This window comes from Mixophyes fleayi, chromosome 2 (assembly GCF_038048845.1).
Source record: "Mixophyes fleayi isolate aMixFle1 chromosome 2, aMixFle1.hap1, whole genome shotgun sequence".
NCBI lineage: Eukaryota > Metazoa > Chordata > Amphibia > Anura > Limnodynastidae > Mixophyes > Mixophyes fleayi.
This window is the reverse complement of record NC_134403.1, coordinates 252,592,632-252,613,868: the sequence shown is the minus strand read 5'-3', so window position 1 is coordinate 252,613,868 and position 21,237 is coordinate 252,592,632.

Below are 21,237 nucleotides of genomic sequence, written 5' to 3'. Positions count from 1 at the left end.
ATAAAACGAGGGGCGAATTTCATAGATGGAACCTTCAAACGAATATTTTTGGTAGATAACCAGACACGATCTCCAATTTTCAGTGGTGGAATAGCCCGCCTCTTCTTATCTGCGAAAGACTTATATTTATTAGATGTCTTCTTTAAACAGGTTTTGACCTGAGACCAGATATTTTTGAAGGTCTGACAAGCAGTCTCCACAGCAGGAACTTGGGTGGGCGAGAGGGCAGGAAATTCCGGAAAAGACGGATGGTGACCGTAGACCACAAAGAATGGAGTTTTGGATGATGACTCATGGTACATGTTGTTATGGGCGAATTCAGCCCAAGGGAGCAATTCTACCCAGTTGTCTTGGTTGGCTGAAGAGAACATCCTAATAAAAGTCTCAAGATCTTGATTGACTCGTTCCGTTTGTCCGTTAGATTGCGGATGGTAAGACGATGAGAGTGCTAATCGTATGCCCAAGGTTTTACAAAGGGCCCGCCAGAATCTGGAAACGAATTGTACTCCTCTATCCGACACAATCTCAGACGGACATCCATGGATGCGGAAGATTTCTTTAATGAAATGTTCAGCCAGAGTAGACGAGGAAGGTAAACCGGACAGAGGGACGAAATGGGCCATCTTCGAAAATCTGTCTACCACTACCCAAATAGTATTGTGATTCTTACTTGGTGGCAAATCAGTAACGAAGTCCATACTAATATGGGTCCAAGGCTTGGACGGAATGGGTAGCGGTCGCAGCAACCCTGCTGGAGTTCTGCGGGAGGATTTGAACTGAGAACATAAATCACAGGAAGCAATAAACTCTTTGACGTCTCTCCTCATTGAAGGCCACCAGTAACTTCGAGAGAGAATCTCAAAGGTCTTGTGTTCACCGGCGTGTCCAGAAAAACGAGAGGCATGGAACCACGAAAGGATTTTCCTCCTCAGAGTAGGAGGCACGAGGGTCTTCCCAAATGGTAGCATTTTGGTGGATGAAGCAGCCAGAGAAATACATTTGGGGTCTAGAATAGTATGGTTGGGAACCTCTTCTACATCAGAGGACGTCACAAAAGCTCGAGATAGAGCGTCAGCTTTCTTGTTCTTAGCGGCTGGTTTGAAGGTTATAATTAATTCAAAACGGGAAAAGAAAAGAGACCATCTTGCTTGACGAGGGTTCAAGCATTGGGCAGATTGCAAATATGACAAGTTCTTATGATCCGTGAAGATCGTCACCGGATGGCGAGCTCCTTCCAACAAGTATCTCCATTCCTCTAATGCAGCTTTGATGGCCAGCAACTCCTTGTCCCCGATAGTATAATTTTTCTCTGCGGGCAGAAGACCCCGAGAGTAGAAGGCACAAGGATGTAATTTTTGTTGCTCCGAGCGTTGGGAGAGAATGGCTCCTAAGCCCACATTAGAGGCATCTACTTCTAGGAAGAAGGGGAGTGTCACATCAGGCTGTCGCAGAATGGGAGCAGACGAGAAGGCCTCTTTGAGGATTTGAAAGGCTTGGAGAGCCTCAGATGACCATTGCTTAGTATTAGCCCCTTTCCGAGTTAGGGCCACAATGGGAGATGCAATGGATGAAAAGTCTTGAATGAAGCGTCTATAGTAATTGGCAAAACCTAAAAAACGCTGGATGGCACGAAGAGTAGTTGGCTGAGGCCAATGTAGTACAGCATTTACTTTGTCTGGATCCATCTTCAGGCCAACTCCGGAAACTATATACCCCAAGAATGGAATCTGGGGTAACTCGAATGAACATTTTTCCAATTTACAGAACAACGAGTTTTTCCGTAGTCTGGAGAGGACCTCTGCCACATGTTGGTGATGAGAAGGCAGGTCCTGTGAGAAGATCAATATGTCGTCCAGGTAGACAACGACACATACATATAATAAGTCCCGAAAGATCTCATTGATGAAACCCTGGAAAACAGCGGGGGCATTACACAGCCCGAAGGGCATTACTAAATATTCGTAATGCCCATCTCTGGTGTTAAACGCGGTCTTCCATTCGTCACCGGAACGGATTCTAATTAAATTGTAGGCACCACGAAGATCCAACTTAGTAAATATCCGAGCTCCCTTGATGCGATCAAATAGCTCAGTGATCAGCGGAATGGGATACCGATTCTTGATAGTAATGGCGTTGAGTCCACGAAAATCTATACAAGGGCGTAATGATCCATCCTTCTTTTTGACGAAGAAGAACCCAGCTCCAGCGGGAGAGGTGGAAGGTCGAATGAACCCACGCTGGAGATTCTCCTGTATGTACTCAGATGTGGCTTGAGTTTCAGGTAACGAGAGAGGATAGACCCGACCCCTGGGAGGAGTCTTGCCAGGTAGAAGGTCGATCGGACAATCCCAAGAACGATGAGGAGGAAGACGTTCAGACTGAGCTTTATCAAACACATCGGCAAATGAAGCATACTGAGGAGGGAGTCCCGGGGAGGAAGATGAGATGGAAGATCGCTGTACTTTAAGAGGAATAACTTGAGAGAGACAACGATGGTGACATTCAGACCCCCAAGACATAACTTGAGGGGTGCGCCAGTCAATCTGGGGAGAGTGACACTGAAGCCATGGAAGGCCTAAGACAATCGGACTTGTCGTAACTGGAAGAATTAAAAACGAAATTTCTTCATGGTGTAGTACACCAATCTGAAGGGTTACTGGAGACGTACTCTGGGTGATGAGACCATTGAGGAGGCGTGATCCATCTATAGCCGTCACAGTAATGGGTGTTTTTAAAGTGATCACTGGTAGGGACCATTGATTCACTAGTGATTTAGAAATGAAATTTCCTGCTGCTCCGGAATCAATCAATGCCTGTGACTCAAAGGATTTGGTAGCAAAGGAAATCGTAACATCAAAAGCGCAGACTTTAGATTTCATAGACAATGGAGAGGACTCCAGGGACCCTAACTTCACCTCTCCAGAACTAGTTAGGGCCTGGCATTTCCCGATCTCTTAGGGCAAGAGCTGAGCATATGCGTGGAATCAGCACAATAGATACAGAGTCTATTCTTTACTCTTCGTTTCCTTTCCTCTGAAGATAATTTGGAACGTCCTATCTCCATGGGAATCACAGAGGATGGAGCTGGACGAAATTGAGGGTTTAAACGAAGAGGTGCTTTGACAGCTGTTGTTTTCTCAGACTCTCTTTCACGAAATCTCATATCTACACGATGGCAAAGAGAGATCAAATCTTCTAGTGACGAAGGAAGCTCTTGGGTAGTCAGTGCATCTTTAATTTTATCGGAGAGCCCCTGCCAGAAGGCGGCAACTAATGCTTCAGTGTTCCACTGAAGTTCAGAGGCTAAGATCCTAAATTGAATGACATACTGTCCTACTGTATGGGAGCCTTGTCGCAAACGAAGGATGCTGGAAGCAGCGGAGGTCACACGGCCTGGTTCATCGAACACACTTCGGAACGTGGAAATGAATTTGGCACTATCTTGTAGAATTGGATCGTTTCTCTCCCACAGAGGGGAGGCCCAAGCCAGGGCTTGTCCAGAAAACAATGAGATAAGATAGGCCACTCTGGAACGATGGGTAGAAAAATTTTGAGGTTGGAGTTCAAAATGGACTGAACATTGGTTAAGGAAACCTCTACAAGTTTTGGGGTCCCCGTCATATTTTGACGGAGTAGGCAGGTGAAGCGTAGGAGCTGTAGACACCTGGGATGGCACTGGGAAAACGGAGGAAAGCACAGGAGCTTCAATATTAGCTGTAACAGTCTGTCCAGATGTTCCTTGGGAGGTTAACGATTGGTAACATTGAAGTAACAGCTGTTGGCGAGCATCCTGTTGCTCCACACGGCTGACCAGATGCTGCAGCATCTCTTTAGCGGTAGGTTCCGTATCTGGGTCTGTCAGGCCTGATCTTACTGTCACGGGCACTAGGAGTCTTTACCCAGGGATCACCAGGTGATAGGCTTACCAGAGCAGTATAGGTGGTAATATGGTACTCAGGTAGCAGGGTGATCACGGAACAGGAAATAGCAGATGATGAGATGCTCAGGAAAGTCTATGACTAGCAGCACTGGCAATATGGAGGTAGTAATACACGAGGAACTGTATGGACAAAGGACACGTGAAGGTAGTCAGTGGTCTGCGGTAGCAAGTTGTACCACTGCTATAGTGAGGAGGAATGTCCAACAGAAACGAGGAGGTGATGAGAGTCAGCGGTCTGCGGATAGCAAGTTGTACCGCTGTCTGAGTGAAGGAATGGAATCCAAGTGGAGGTATCCAGGGAGTCAGTGGTCTGCGTTAGCAAGTTGTACCACTGCTATGTGAGAGGATACTGGAGCAGGTGAAACTGGAAACAGGGGTCAGTGGTCTGCCACTAGCAAGTTGTACCACTGAATATATATGTGAGGAGGTGCACGGGGAGAGACTGCAACACAATATATACACGGGCACCTTGACTTTGATCCACAGTAATATGCACAATATAAATGTATAAATGACTGAACAACACTGCCAATATAGAAAGTCTCTTGAAGTAATCCAGCATGAGATAACACAGTCAATGATGGCAATAGACTCAGCGGATAGTACACTCCACAGGAGAACCAACACAGTCCAGCAAGGTATGCAATACACAGCACAGTCAATGGGAAGTATGCATACCGTGGTTCAGGAGAAGGCAGTCAGACAGAAGTGCAGAGATACCTGAACGGCAGGAGGCCGGCAGGATGCAAAGTCCCTGGATGGGTGAAGCGGTGGTCTAGCAGGTGCAGCGCACAGGTAGGTAGACCAGCAGGGAACCCAGGAAGGCGTGGAGAGCGGATCAGCAGTAGATGGATGCGTAGCGCTGAGAAGTAACAGCAGCGGGTCTCTGCGGGAACACGGAGGTAGCCAATAGCAACCAGCAGGTGCAGTAACGATGGGACACCGGAGCAGAGTTGAACTGGAACAGTTGATCACGGAGAGTAGCGGGTAGCAATAGTGGCAGCAGACTCAAGGAAACACGGGAGAGTTGACAAGGGCTGAAGACTGAAGCGCACAGAGGCGGCGGATAGGAATCAGCTAAACAGTCACGATGAAACACAGACGGGTTGCAGGTTGAAGACTGTAGTGCACGGAGGCAGCGGATAGGAATCAGCCAAACAGTCACGATGATGAAACACAGACGAGTTGCAGGTTGAAGCCTGTAGTGCACTGAGGCAGCGGATAGGAATCAGCCAAACAGTCACGATGATGAAACACAGACGAGTTGCAGGTTGAAGCCTGTAGTGCACGGAGGCAGCGGATAGGCATCAGCTAACAGTCCCAATGATACAAGGTAGAGTTGAAGTGGTTAGAAGACTGTAGTGCACGGAGGCAGCGGATAGGAATCAGCTCACAGTCACGATGATACAGTGGATGGTAGAAGTGGTATGGGAACCACAGTAGTAGAAGTGGTTTGGAAACCACAGAGGTAGAAGTGGTTTGGAAACCACAGGAATCAGCTGGGCTGAATAAACGAGGAAACACAGGAACACCTTCAGAGACTCATGGGGAATGAGACTCCAAGATCAGGCAACGTGGTGTTGACCACAGGTGCTTAATATAGGGAGGTTGCCTGATCTGCCAATTAAGTTAAAGGAACATACACTGGAGGTATAGAAAGGGCTGCGCATGCGCAGTCCCTCAGGATGGAGGACGGCCACGGTTCCTAAATGTCCGGGAAGAAGCACTCACAGTCCGGTGAGTGACAGGAAGTTTGAAGTATTTAGTAGACTGGAAAGGGTTTGGTCCTGAGGAACGTTCCTGGATCCGTGCTGCGGATGTTCATGCTCCAGTTTTGGTTAAGAACTTTCACAAGAACTTTCCTTCTAAGCCGAATCCTAGGTGTGCGGTGCCCACCTTTAAAAGGGGGGGTACTGTCACACGCTGCTCATTTGGCTTCCACAGACAAAGACTGAGACACTCACAGGTGTCTCATTAACAGACTTCAAACCTCCAAGTTCTGATCTGCACAGGTGCAGACTGATTACCTGTCTACTTCTAATTAGATTCCTATTGGTTCCTGCGTTGGCTCCAGACTTGAAAAGGCACTTCCTTTCTTTCCTCTGGGCCTGTTGATCATGTTACCAGTCTGATTAGGTTCCTACCTACTCTGTGAGCTCTCACCTGGATCGTCAGTGCCTTGCTGTGTTGCTGTTAAAGACCATACAGATCAAACTGCAACTGTCTCTGCTGTGTACTACTCCACAGACTATTCAGCTCATGCTGCAACTATCTCTGCTGTATGACACTCCACAGGTCATATCATCAAGCTGATTGTGTTGCTGTTAAAGACCATACAGATCAAACTGCAACTGTCTCTGCTGTGTACTATTCCACAGACTATTCAGCTCATGCTGCAACTATCTCAGCTGTATGACACTCCACAGGTCGTATCATCAAGCTGCTTGTTGTTCTTTTCTCTGGCTGAACTGTTCATGTATTATTGAAAGCATTAAGGCATTATTTGGTTCCTGATTACTGCCGCATCTATTGTGCATATACTGCTACCTGGACAGTTAATCTCCGCTCTGATGTGGGCTGCTCAACTGTGATACCATTTACCTGCTGCCTTATTCTTTCCACCTTATTGCTGGGCTGTGCATTCAAAACCATATCTAACTATATGCTGATTGTTCATATTGCATGTGATATTGCCGGTGGCTCCGCCCACCTTGTACTACGCTCCTAGTGTGTATATATATATACATATATCAAGACTTTCCTGTATATTCATCCAGTCATCATTAAACCTCTGATTGTACTTTTATCCTGCATCTGGCATCTATTTGAACCTCAGGCTATCATTACCACTTACCAGTGTATTACCATATTCTCACTCCCCGAGGATCTGTTCCCACAACATCTATGAACAGATCCAGAGTCCAAAATACCAAACCGTGACACCTGGTTACTATACAGTGGAACCCCCTGTTCTTCACATTATATGTTCTTCACATTATAATAGTTATTTCCTCCTTTATGCAATAGAATGTGACTTTTTTCTTTCTTTTTTCTGTTTTTATATTAGTTCTATATTATTGTTTTTAGCGCAGACACATACTTTCTTTTTTCTCCGGAGATCATGTTTAGTGAAGATTTGAGCTCTGCGAATGCGATCGAAGAGCTCCGAAATGAGGGGAAGGGGGTAGCGGTTCTTGATAGTTTTAGCGTTCAGTTTGCAATAATCGATACAAGGTTTAAGAGACCCGTCCTTTTTCTTAAGCAAAAAGAATCCAGCACCAGTGGGAGAAGTGGATTTACGGATAAAACCGCATTCAAGGTTTTTGGAAATTTAGGTCGCCATAGCCTGATTCTCTGTTAAGGACAATGGAAACACTCTGCCCATGGGAATCGTTTTGCCAGGGATTAGGTCAATGGGACAATTCCAGGGACAGTGAGGCAGTAGAGATTCCACTGCTGTCTTGCTGAAGACGTTCAAAAAATCTGAATAGGCTTCAGGGAGGATGGGTTGAGAAGTTGAGGCAAAACAAGAGATCGAGGTCCTGTCAGAAAGTACCGATACAGACATTGATGCTTGCATGTGGAACCCCCGGAGATGACTTGAGCACAGTGCCAGTCAAATTGGGGTGAATGTGCCCTGAGCCAGGGTAGTCCCAGAATCACCGGACTCAAGGGCTGTGGCAACGGGTGAATGGAGAGATGTGTATATTGTGAGTTAGGAAATCGGTATTTCTGAGACCAGGGTAGAACATTTGGTTTTTCTGTTTTAACCTTTCAAAATCAAATACCTTATTTCTGATGTATACCTGATGCAATAAGTCTTTGTTTTTAAAGCCTTTTGCATATCTTGGTGCAAGGAAATGCATTCATGTCTAAGGTATATGTTTGATTACTGATAAGCATTTGTAAGGCTGTTGTGTAATGTAGAGAATATCCACATAATTAACGCTAATTAACTCTATTCAATGTGAGTGGCCAATACTTGAATGCACAACATGGGACCATTACTTGAATGCACAAAAGGGGACCGTTACCTGAATGCAGGTCCTGTTAGACAGAGAGGAACTCTAAACAATAGAGACAGAGCATCTGAAGGGGGATGTGGAAGTTAAATTGTGTTCGATGCAAAACTAGATTACATCCTGAGATCTGAGGGAATATTTTAGACGGGTTGGAGCCATGTAGGTCCAAGGGACTGGCTTTCCTCTGCTAGGAGTTATGCCAGATCTGTATAAAATGCACTGACTTGTACACTGAATTGTATTTTTCTGATTTCAACATCTGACCTGATTACTGGTACCACTAACCAATGGGAGCAAATAAACATCTTGCTTCAAAGACCTGCTTGGAAACATCTTCAATATTGCTGTATTCCTGTGACCTGCAGATTATACCTTAAAACTAATCCGTTCTCCGGCTGTTCTGAGGTTTGGACCCAAGCTTTCCAGTACCACCGCTCAGCCTGCTACCCATGCAGTCCTGGTCAGTGTGATAGGCCAGGGGGGGGATCCATCCACAGCAACCCTTATCCGTAGTAGGTGATCAGGAGTACAGGTACACCAGCAACGAGGTACGCTAGCAGCATCAGTTACCCAGAAGGAACGTGGTTCTGAGTGCCATAGAAGGAGCTCAGTGGTGGCAGCAGGCCCCTCCCACTGTGGCAGGAGGGGCGTATTCGGAATAACGATAGGGTACGGTGGCAAAATAAGCCCAGTTGGTTCCCAGCAACAACAGACAGGGTGGCATAGGCGGTCCATCCTGTCACAGATGGAATCGACCCATCGGCATCAGTTCTTCAGATGTGGATATGGGAGACTGAAACTGTGGGGCCAGATGAGTAAAGGTTTGACGATATCGATCCCTCTCCTGGTTACGTTCTCTGTGGCGTATATCCACCTTGATACAAATGGAGATTAAATAGTCCAGGTCGGATGGAAGATCACAGGAAGCCAGATCGTCTTTGATGCATTCAGTTCGCCAAAAGGTAGCCACGAGTGCATCTTTATTCCAACATAGCTCACAGGCGAGGAGGGTCTGGAACTGAACTGCATATTGGCCAGCAGTTAGGGATCCTTGATGAAGGGCCAGCAATCCTGAAGCAGCTGAGAAAACACGGCTTTGCTCATCAAATTTTTTCGAAAATTCTTGATGAAACTGGAAGAACTTTGGAGTATAGAATCATCCTTCTTCCAGAGGGGAGAAGCCCAGGCTAGAGATTGGCCCGTGAGGAGAGAGATGGGTGTAAGTACCTAAACTTTACTTTATCATCATCATCATCACCATTTATTTATATAGCGCCACATCAGTCCCAGCCCCATTGGAGTTTACAGTCTAAATTCCCTAACACACACACAGACAGAGAGAAAGAGTCAATTTGAGGGTCAATTTGATAGCAGACAATAAACCTACCAGTATGTTCTTGGAGTGTGGGAGGAAACCGGAGCACCTGGAGGAAACCCATGCAAACACAGGGAGAACATACAAACTCCACATAGATAAGGCCAAGGTCGGGAATTGAACTCATGACCCCAGTGCTGTGATGCAGAAGTGCTTACCACTTAGCCACCGTGCTTTACTTGCCATATGTTAATAAAATTATAAAATAAATTACAAGTCATAATAATATAATCCTTAATAAAAACGTGATTTAAAAAAATGTTTTTCTTTTTTTTTTCATTAAATACATAAATCAGGATGTTCTTTGCAATCTAACAGCACATATACATGTAGGTTTTTTTATATAAGTTTTTTATTGAAGAAGTTCAGATTATGAATCATTGCAAGTTCAGAGAGGCGAGTACAGAGACATCATAATGAGATTTAAAAAAAACATTGAGTGAGGTTAAAGTATAACACATAAAGGATTAATGCTTGAACAAAATCCAGTTGAAACAGGCAATCATTGTGTCCCATCTACCATGGTCTGCACATTAGAAACTCCTAACAACCCAGTACCACATTTCGGAGCAAACATGAAAAACACACCAGCATGTTATGGAACAAAGAGGTATCTGACTGAAAACTTGAGCCCAAAATTTGTAATAAGACGGTTGTTGTTGCTCGGATACGCCGTGTAGTGTTCAACCACTCGCTTAGTCTCTGGCTGACTCAGATGCTCGTATGTTATTGACTGAAGCAGTGGCGATTGGCGCCAGCGTCTCTGGCAAACCACCCACCTATCAGAGCACACCTAGGGGGATTTATTGGAGGCTCTGGCACCACTAGGGAGCCAGAGTATTGGTGTCACCCAGCTCCAGCACCTTGTCTGTATTTGGTTCCTGCTCCAGTATTGACCCAGCTTCCTTCTCATCCTCGCTTTTGATTTCGTCTTTTACTTTGCCGAGGGAAATATAGCAAACCACTGGTTTTGAGTGTAGCGTGACCCACAATAGTTCGTAGGAAAATATAATTAAAATAAATTGCTTTCTTTGGAGAGGGGGCTGACAACAGGAAGGAATCAAGGGGATTGTCCCAATTGTTATGTGCGTATTGTCGCTAACCAATAATAATTGTCAAACCTCGATTTGTGTTTCCAACGCACAAAGATTTATTCGCAAATAGTAGAATAATATGTTCAAGCGAAGTGATAATAAATACAGCCGTTACTTATCGCAGGCGCTCTGGATCCAGTGTGCAGTCATTCAATCCTGAAGTCTGGGGACAAGATGTCTGAACACTAGATGTGAAGCTGCTGCTTATATGCACACAGAAATACAGTAATACAATGAAGATGGTATAGCTTGCATCTATTGGTCCAGGTCTCAGGAAGGTCCAAGGAGTCGTCAATCATTGGCTAGCTTATCCTAAGGAATCCAAATGAGGGGGTCATCTCTCCAGGGGGCATGCTTGGCTCTTCCCGCCAAGATTCCTTAGTCTTAAGTAGTTCATAATTCCTTATCATTCATAACTTAAGTATGCACTCTGCAATTCCTTCGCAGAGTGAACCAAACAGTAGGAAATGTAAAGAGGTTTATTATGATACCACTCATGATATGATTCCTTCAACCTGTTCCGTATATTTCACTAATATGCATGTAACTTTAATATAGCACATAAATACTATATTTGGACATAACTGACTATGTGTTGCAACTACCATTAATGTGTACTATTTTATAAGTATGCGTGTTTGTGCGAATGTATGGTAAAAGACCAAATACTGTTGCTGCCACGTGTAGTGGCTGCATACGCCCTTTCACGCCGTAGCGTGCCCTTGTACGTCGTAGCGTACCGTTCGCATCTTTTCAGTCAAAGACAACCAAGTTTGCTCGATTTTAATTGTTATGACTTTATCCAATTTGCTGACTTCGACAGCTCCACCCTTTGATAGTGTAACAAACTATCACCCAATCACCGTTTGAAGTTCAGGATTATACAATACTTCTTCACAGACCATGATCTCGGTATCTGGTACCACCCTTTCAGTCTCTTTCTCAGTGTTACTCCTATGAGACCTTTTTCCACACTTCAACACAGTAGGAACACATTTGACAACTAAACCAATTGCTAAGATGAGCAGTATAAGGAGAAGGAGCTTACCTACACTAGCAACCATTTCCTGTACCCAATTCCCCAGACCGGAGAACCATTTCACAGGGTTCAACGATGAGAACCAACCTGCCACCTTTTCCCTCATATAACGAAGAATTATGGCTCTTTTGAAATTCCCATTTCAGCTGTAAAATTTCATCCATCTTCCGGTCTATAACCTCTTTAGGGTCATCCGTATTATTAGTGATGTACGTGCAACATTTGACACCGAACTGGGTGGCCAGTGTCACACAGTACCCACCAGTAATAGAGGTGAGATAATTTAGGACCAGTCTATGCTGCACCAACTCCTTCTTGTACGCTTGTAGCTCCCTTCCAGTATACGTGAAAGTGTCATCATACATCTCGGTGATATTATCTATTAATTTAGCTAGGTCTTGGATATATTTAAAGTTTAATGTTCCCCGAGCGGTCCTGGTGAGATCTAGAGAAACCATAACTTGAAAACCAGCAGATTCACTAATCAATTTTGTAGCTATGGGTTCCTCACCAGGAATCATATTTCTCTTGCCACGGTGTTCATACTGTGTGTGTATGTATGGTGGTGATGTAGTCTTGTGAATACCAACCATTTCTTCATGAGTAATAGTCATGATTTCAGGAACCAGTTTAGCCAAGAAACACAAGCCCTTGGAACTCGGAGTCACCCAGGAATAAGCTTTCCTTCCACAAACAAAATACACATCATCAGGGAGAACATAAGGAACAGTATGCCCATTAATTATATCACATAGAGTTTTGATAAAACTACCCATGCCTAGTGTCTCCATTTGCTCCAGACACGTGTCGGCATGGATGACATTTTTACAATTATCTATAGAGACTTTTCCAATGGATACCTTCTTATGTTTGGTTATAGGCCCTAATTTGTGACTTCAATCAACATTCCTGCCTATTAGTGACCTTGTGAGTCTCCCTCTAAAATGAGTGTGGCGGGCCATTGTCTGATCTGATGGGTCAGCCTGCCAATTTTCCAGGCGCTTTGCATGAGATATATTTAGGCACAGCAAAGATCTGCCTATGGAGTATTGTCGAAGCGTCAGACTAGGGGACCTAGTGTTATTGTACCTCCCGTCTATGGGCCTCCCCCCCTCAATTCGAGTACTTTGGATATGTTTAGAGGAAATGGCACTAGTCCTATGTTATGCTGCCTTTGCGGCACGTGAGAGCACACCCAACACTAGGTTTGGTTTAGCACCTTACCCACCAGGGAGTGATAATCCTCCAAAGGATGTCCGCCTATATTCAGAGTACTGGGGGACTGGCATCGTTGGATGCATCGCTCTTCAACTAGGGAGTCGCAGAACTTGCAGATACAATACTCATCAGACAATAGCCCCTCACACTGCCTCCGAGTTCCTGAGCTAGCAGACCTTTTCATAACCCCTGGACCAAATATGATAATGGGCTGCTCAGAGTATCCTATTAACTTTTCTTCGGCCTCCATTTCATCCGTATCACTCCCAGAACTCTCCTCCGTCCTCCATCCTCCTTCAAAAAAATAGAATGTCCTAGAAAAAGTAAAAACAAGGAAAATCCTGGAACAAAAGAAAAACAAAAACCGCCACTCCATCGCTGGAAAGATAGTTCTGAGGCAACGTCTCTGGTTCAGGTGTCTCAACTGCAGGCTTTAGGTCTCCCGGAACAGGCTCACAAGTGACAGATCTGTGTCGTCGGTCTGAGTTTTGTCTTGCACTTTCTCCGGATTATGGACTCTCCTGCAGTGGGTGGAATGGACCCAAGTGTCTCTCTCTGCAACCTTCAGTGATGTAGTACTGGTCAGCAGCACTTGGTACGGGCCTTCCCAGCGGTCTGTTAAACAACCTGAACGTAAGAAATTACGGATCATAACATAGTCTCCAGGTTCAACATCATGATAGTTCGTTTCTGGCATACCAGGTGACAGCATTTTTAGTTTTTGTTGTTGTTGTTTTAGCTGTCTACTCATTCTTATAAGATATTGTACAGTCACTTCATTATTACACTTCAAGTCGTCTTGTGGACTCACGATCAAATGAGGTTGTCGTCCGAACAGTATCTCAAAGGGGGACAGATTAAGAGGAGGTCTAGGAGTGGTCTGAATGCTATGGAGAACCAATTGCAAAGCTGCTGGCCATGCCAACCCAGTTTCAGCCATTACCTTACCAAGCTTGTTCTTTATAGTACCATTTACTCTCTCCACCTTACCACTGGCTTGTGGTCGGTACGGGGTGTGAAGTCTGCTACTAATTTCCATGAGTTTACACATATTTTGGAAGATATCACCAGTAAAGTGGGTACCCCTATCACTTTCAATGATTCTATGGATGCCAAACCTACATACAAAGTCTTGTACAATTTTCTTTGCAGTGAACACAGCAGTATTAGTGGCTGCCGGATATGCTTCTACCCAACCGGAAAACACATCAATACAAACTAACACATACTTTAAATTCCTGCACGGTGGTAATTGGATATAGTCAATTTGTATTACCTGAAAAGGTCCGTCTGTAGGAGGGATGTGGGATGGCTCAGTTGGAATACTTTTCCCGACATTTTTCCTCAAGCAAGTAAGACATGACATTGCCTTCTTACCAGCCTGAGAAGAAAATCCGGGAGCACACCAATATGCTCTCACCAGTTTGCACATACCTTCTTTACCCAGGTGAGTCAGGCCGTGTGCTGCTTCAGCCAGGCTTGGATAGTACGTTCGGGGAGCTACAGGGTTACCTTTTCCATCCCTCCAGAGTCCTGAGGACTCTTGACCACATCCCTTCGCCTTCCAGACCGCCTTTTCCTGCAGGGAACACAAATCTTGCATTTCAATTAATTTCTGCATGTCTAATGTCTGAAAAACCATCATAGTCTCGGTCGATACAGTCATAGGTTGCCCTGCTGCCCATTTAGCAGCTTCTTCTGCCCTGTTGTTGCCCAATGACACTGGGTCTTTTTCAAAGGTATGGGCTTTGCACTTTATGACGGCTACTGTTCTGGGTAACTGTATCGCTGTCAGAAGTCCTTTTATGTGTTGTGAGTGTGCCACTGGCATACCTGCTGCTGTCGTAAAGTTTCTAAGATGCCAAAAGGCCCCAAAATCGTGCACTAACTCGAAGGCGTACCTAGAGTCAGTATATATATTGGCTGATTTACCCTCTGCCAACTCACACGCTCTCCTTAATGCTACTAGTTCCGCCACCTGGGCTGAGTGAGGTGGGCCAAGGGGTTCAGTTTCTACCACATCCTGATCCTCTACCACAGCGTAACCAGTACATAGCTCTCCCGTCTCTGTCTGTCTATAACAACTTCCGTCTGTATAAAACTTAAAATCTACATTTTCTAAGGGGGTGTCACGTATGTAAGGCCTTGCAGTAAAGGTCTGATTCAGGTGTTCCATACAGTCATGCGTGTCAGTATTCTTGCCTAACTCATCATCAACCAGGGTCTCCTCACCTCCCACCCTTTGTGTCTCTAGAGACACATATGGAAGATATGTAGCTGGATTTAAGGTTCTACATCGTTTGATGGTGATGTTTGAGGGTGCCATCAGGGCTAGTTCCCACTTTGTGAATCTAGTGGAAGAAACATGTCTGGTTTGGGCTGAATTTAACAGAGCTGATACAGCATGGGGTGTATAGACAGTTGAATTATGTCCTAATACTACGTCCTCGCTCTTACTTACCAGAAGAGCAGTTGCTGCTACACTTCTGAGACATGTTGGGAGTGAACTTGCCACATTGTCTAATTGTGCACTGTAGTATGCTACTGGTCTCCTAGCGTCACCATGTTTCTGTGTGAGGACACCTGCTGCACAACCATCAGCTTCTGTACAGTATAGCTCAAAAGGCTTTTCATAATCAGGTATTCCCAATGCAGGTGTTCTAGTCAGACTATCTTTAAGATTAAAGAACGCTTGCTCTGACTCTTCTGTGTGTACGACACGTTCTGGTTTTGAGGAAGAGACTAGCTCCTGCAATGGTAATGCCAGAATAGAAAAACCTGGGATCCAGGATCTACAGTATCCACACATCCCCAGGAAAGTACGAATCTGCTTCTGGCTCTGCGGCAGAGTCATGTGTTGTATGGCCTCAATCCTGTCGGTTGTCAGGTGTCTTAGCCCCTAAGTGAGGCAGTGTCCTAAGTATTTGACCTTAGTCTGACATGGCTGTAATTTATCCTTTGCCACCTTGTGCCCTGTTTGTGAAAGATGAAATCATCCACATTGAATTAGAACAGACCCATTGTGGGGTTGAAAGGATTGCAAACAGTCATGTAAGGCTTGGGAGAAAATACTGGGGCTGTCAATGAACCCCTGGGGTAGTCTGGTCCATGTGTATTGCACTCCCCGGTAGGAGAATGCAAAAAGGTATTGGCAGTCAGGGTGAAGAGGGACTGAGAAGAAAGCAGAACAATCAATGATCAATGACAGTAAAGTGACTAGCAGACGGTGGAATCTGCATGAGGATGACAGCTGGATTCGGCACTACGGGGAATTGGCTCTCAACAACTTTGTTAATTCCCCTTAAGTCCTGGACTAATCTATAGCCCCTCCCCCCACTCTTCTTCACAGGGAAAATGGGACTATCTGCTGTACTGGCTGTACGAATTAAAATTACTTGTTGTAACAGCCTCTCAATAACAGGATATACCCCTAGTTCCACCTCCAGTTTTAATGGATACTGTGGGATTTTTGGAGCTATCCTACCACTTTTTAGATTGACCATGACAGGGGCTTCGTTTGCCATCAGTCCAGTGTCCTGTCCATCTCTGGTCCATAGTGAACCTGGTATTTCCAGCAACATCCCCTTTACTTGAGATGGACTGTGTTCTATAACAGTAGAGTGTAACATTAACCTTTGAGGGGTGTCCAATATGTCCTGTACCTCATGAGCGACCTTCTCGGGTATATCTAGGAACACACCATCTGAAGTACAGTATATGACACATCCCATTTTCCAATAGCAAGTCTCTCCCTAGTAAGTTAGTAGGAGCCGCTGCAGCCAAGAGAAACGAATGCTTAGTATTCAGAGGCCCGATAGTAACTTCAGAGGGTTTAGTTAGAGGATAATGTAACACTTTTCCCGTTACCCCCATAGCTGGAATAGTTTTACTGGTCACCTGTAGATTGAAAGGAGAGGTTATTACAGATCAGGCCACCCCTGTATCTACAAGAAAGGTTTGTTTCCTACCATCTATGTCAACTATCATTGTTGGTTCTTCACTCTGACTCTCAGTTTACCTCACTGGCTGTAGACTACAGGTATGACCTGACCCCTAGCACTGACTATTGCTTTCCCGCGCAACATTTGCTGCTATAACATGCGCAGGTAACTTTGTGTTCTCTTGCCTATGTGTGTTTCTCCGTGGAGGATACCTATATGATTCCCTATCCATATGTGTATCCAGTCTTGCTTTTTTACAATCTCTTGCGAAATATCCTTCTTCGTTACACCTGAAACATCTGATCACTTTAGGTTTCTTGTTATATGGGTTGTAGGCTGGTGGTCGTGTATGCATCCCCTCTAGAGCCTGTATACTTACCGTCATTAACCTATCACTTTTCTCTTCCTTCTACCTAAAAAGGTTTTTGTCATGCTCCACAGCAGACTCCCTGAGAGAATCTACTGTGATGCCTCTCCAATTAGGTAATGTGGTTTGTACTCTCGTCTTTAAATTTTCTCTAAGGCCATCCATTAACACTCCTACAGCTATCTCTCTGTGATGTGGGTCCTCACCTATGTTGGATATCCCAGTGAACTGTGTTATCGCTGCTATAGCTCTAGCAAAGTAATCTGAGGCTGTTTCACTATCCTTTTGTTTTATGGTGAAAATCTTACTCCAATTTACTACTACTGGAAAATAGATGGCTAAATGTTTGACAATTTGTTCTATATTTTCTTGGTTAATCTCATCAGTCAAGGTGTCATCTTCATCCAACACACAATCCTTATCGGTTGGTTCGTGTGCATTTCCTAAGTCTTTAACAAATTTCTGACACTTTGCCAACTCTTTTCTAGGATCTGGGAATTCAGTCATAATGGAACGTAATTCTGATCTAGTCCAGGGACAATGCATTGTAACATTTCTTAAAGGAACTACACCATCCTTATCCGGTTTCCCGTTGGGAACTGATATTGTGCGGACTGGGTATGCACCCACTGGTTCACTGGTTTCAGAAGTCACTACCGGATTTGCTGTTTCAAGATTTAGAACGCTTTCACTCCTATTGATCACGCTACTCTCACCTATCTCAGCCATTTTCTCATACTTACGCTGAGCCTCTAGTACACTAACAGCATGGGCAATGGCCGAAATCACAGTGGGTTCATCTTCATATTCTGATACACTTGTTTTAAACTGGCTTAGAACAGGATATAATTTAGCAATTTTCCTTTTTTCAGTTTTAATAACTGCTGCACTTATCGCTCCAGCTGAGTTCGCCACGCTTCTCAACGGCTACTTCCGCTTTGCATTCGCTGCTCTGCCACGTGTTACCTTCCATTTGCCACAATTTTAAACAATCATTATTTCTATTTCTCTTTTTCGTTGACTTAATCAACCATACTTTATCTTTTACAGTATTTAGTACCTCTTCATTAAAACTTCCTATTGTTGGGAAAGGCCTATCACAATCTTTGGTCATCTTGACCCACGTGTCGCAATACGCAGTTGCGTATGCACCATATTTCTTACACATGAGAAATCTCGCTGAACCAATAGGACCTTCCTTAGGCAGTACACTGACCATCTCTAACGTATGCTTAGCACCCATGTTGAACAACACCAATCTACACGGAACACAGACACACCGCAATGCTCTGTTCCTTCCGGCCAACAATATTCTTCTCTGTGGAACACAGACACACCGCAATGCTCTGTTCTTTCCACCCAACAATTTCAACCCTGTTGCTACAATCACCGCTAGAGATCTCTAATGCCCTTGTGAACGTATTTCCAAATAGCCGCGTCCACTCGCTTTCTCTTGTTCTGAACAAGAATCCCTAACACAGAAATAGTTTCTCGATAGCCCGGCTATCTCAAATTCCTGTTGAGTTTATTATCGCTGGGAGCACAAGTTCATAAAATCAACCTGCCTTTCCAGTATAATTCCTCCTAGCTGCTTCACCAATTTGCACTAACGGTGCGGTTAGATCGCACTGCCTACCAATACTTATTATTAGCAAACCTTGCGATCTATTGGTAGCGCTTTGCGAAAACCCAGTCTTCGCATTCGGTATACCTGCCCTGTATACCATCCTTCAGTTGGGCAATCCGCCTCGTCAGACAGCAACTGAGCACAATGAATAGTAAACAGTGTATCTGCGTTACAAAATCACACACTATACACCTTTTCTGCGCAGAAAATCAAAAGTTCCCAACAACAGTAATAATGTCTCAGAGGTTTTCACAAGTAGTTATACTATGCACATATAATAACTATCAAGACGATTGTTTAACCACGTGGCAAATCTACCGGAAGTTCGCGTACGCACAGCAGGAAATACACATACGCTAAACAATGCAATACAGTTAAAACGCACAATGACAGTAAAAAGAAAGAGTTTTCTCTTTTGTCCCTAGGTTCTAGTTAGCGTGCCCTAGATAATGCAAAACGGACATTCGGTTTCACAACACAGAGTAAAATTCAAGTTTTGAACACATTGCAGTATTCTGCGCTAGACCTAAATATGATTAATGACTGATTGGTATGATTAAGGAGAGCATGTATCGTGAAAGAAACTGTTTATAATGGTATAAAACACATGAAAAAACAAGGTGTTTTATACCATTATAACAGTTTCTTTCACGATACATGCTCTCCTTAATCATACCAATCAATCATTAATCATATTTAGGTCTAGCGCAGAATACTTCTGTGTATTTATATGTTGACAGGTTGGACTTCCCTGATATTCTGCTGCTGACCTAATTTATCCTGTAGTGTGAAATTATTTGAACACATTGCGTTCTTACCCGTATATGACGCGTCTCCACCCTTTTTTGCGGAACCGAAATCCGTTGGTCTTGCGTATCGTCCGGCAACGAAACCTCCAAAGCTCACGAGCCCCCAATTGTTATGTGCGTATTGTCGCTAACCAATAACGATTGTCGAACCTCGATTTGGGTTTCCAACGCACAAAGATTTATTTGCAAATAGTAGAATAATATGTTTAAGCGAAGTGATAATAAATACAGCCGTTACTTATCGCAGGCGCTCTGGATCCAGTGTGCAGTCATTCAATCCTGAAGTCTGGGGACAAGATGTCTGAACACTAGATGTGAAGCTGCTGCTTATATGCACACAGAAATACAGTAATACAATGAAGATGGTATAACTTGCATCTATTGGTCCAGGTCTCAGGAAGGTCCAAGGGGTCGTCAATCATTGGCTAGTTCATCCTAAGGAATCCAAAGGAGGGGGTCATCTCTCCAGGGAGTATACTCGGCTCTTCCCGCCAAGATTCCTTAGTCTTAAGTAGTTCATAATTCCTTATCATTCATAAATTGAGTATGCACTCTGCGATTCCTTTGCAGAGTGAACCAAACAGTAGGAAATGTAAAGAGGTTTATTATGATACCACTCATGATATGATTCCTTCAACCTGTTCCGTATATTTCACTAAAATGCATGTAACTTTAATATAGCACATAAATACTACTATATTTCGACATATCTGACTATGTGTTGCAACTACCATTAATGTGTACTATTTTATAAGTATGCGTGTTTGTGCGAATGTATGGTAAAAGACCAAATACTGTTGCTGCCACGTGTAGTGGCTGCGTACGCCCTTTCACGCCGTAGCGTGCCCTTGTACGTCGTAGCGTACCGTACGTATCTTTTTAGACAAAGACAACCAAGTTTGCTCGATTTTAATTGTTATGACTTTATCCAATTTGCTGACTTCGACACAATCAATGTCCGAGAACATGGAGATTACGTTGGGCCTGAATGAAAGCTAGGCCACAAGGGCCAATGAAGGGGATAAATCTACCACCTGCGTGTTTCGAAGAGGTTGATTACGGGATTTATCTAAGAGCTGGCCAACCCTGTGCAAGCCCCCCAACTCCAATGTGCTAATGGGGCAAGCAGCCATGCCATTTTGTAAATCAGAGTTGGTGACAAAGCGTAGGTGATTAGATTTGTAGGGGTGAAGATGTAGTCTGTGTCTTAATATGTAATTAGTAAGTTTAATAAGTTTTCTTAACCAAGAGTAAAAGTGGGTTATCCAAAACATGAGGAGAGAGCTCTTGATCATGGAGGTGGCGAAAGGCATTAAAATTTAGGTGTGGTATAAATTGTTAATCCACCGCTAAATAAGTATATATGCTATTGTTTGTCAGCCAGTCTCTCAAGTAACATAAGTGTGCCACATGGCTGTACTGGACTGCATCTGGAAAGTTAATGGCCCCTTTTGGCTGTTGGAGTTTAATGAGACTAATACAGGGGCACTTTTTTCTCCAGATGAAAAGTGCGAAGTAGGCAGAAAATGGAGTGTGCATCCTGTTTTGTCAGCAACAGGGGCAACGTCTATAGGGGCATAATAGTTGCAGAAAGGATACCGGATACCATCTTCAAGAGGCTGAGATGTTCCCACCCTGCCACTTCCTTCTGCCAAGATTAAGTTTGTAGAGAGTGACTATGTTCTTCGGGAGACGAACACCCAGATAAGGTATGGACGTTTTAGCAATTGTAAAGAGAGCGTATGAGCCCATAAGGGTTTGGCCGGACCCTTCCACAGATGAAGAGCCCTTGATTTTTCAGGGGA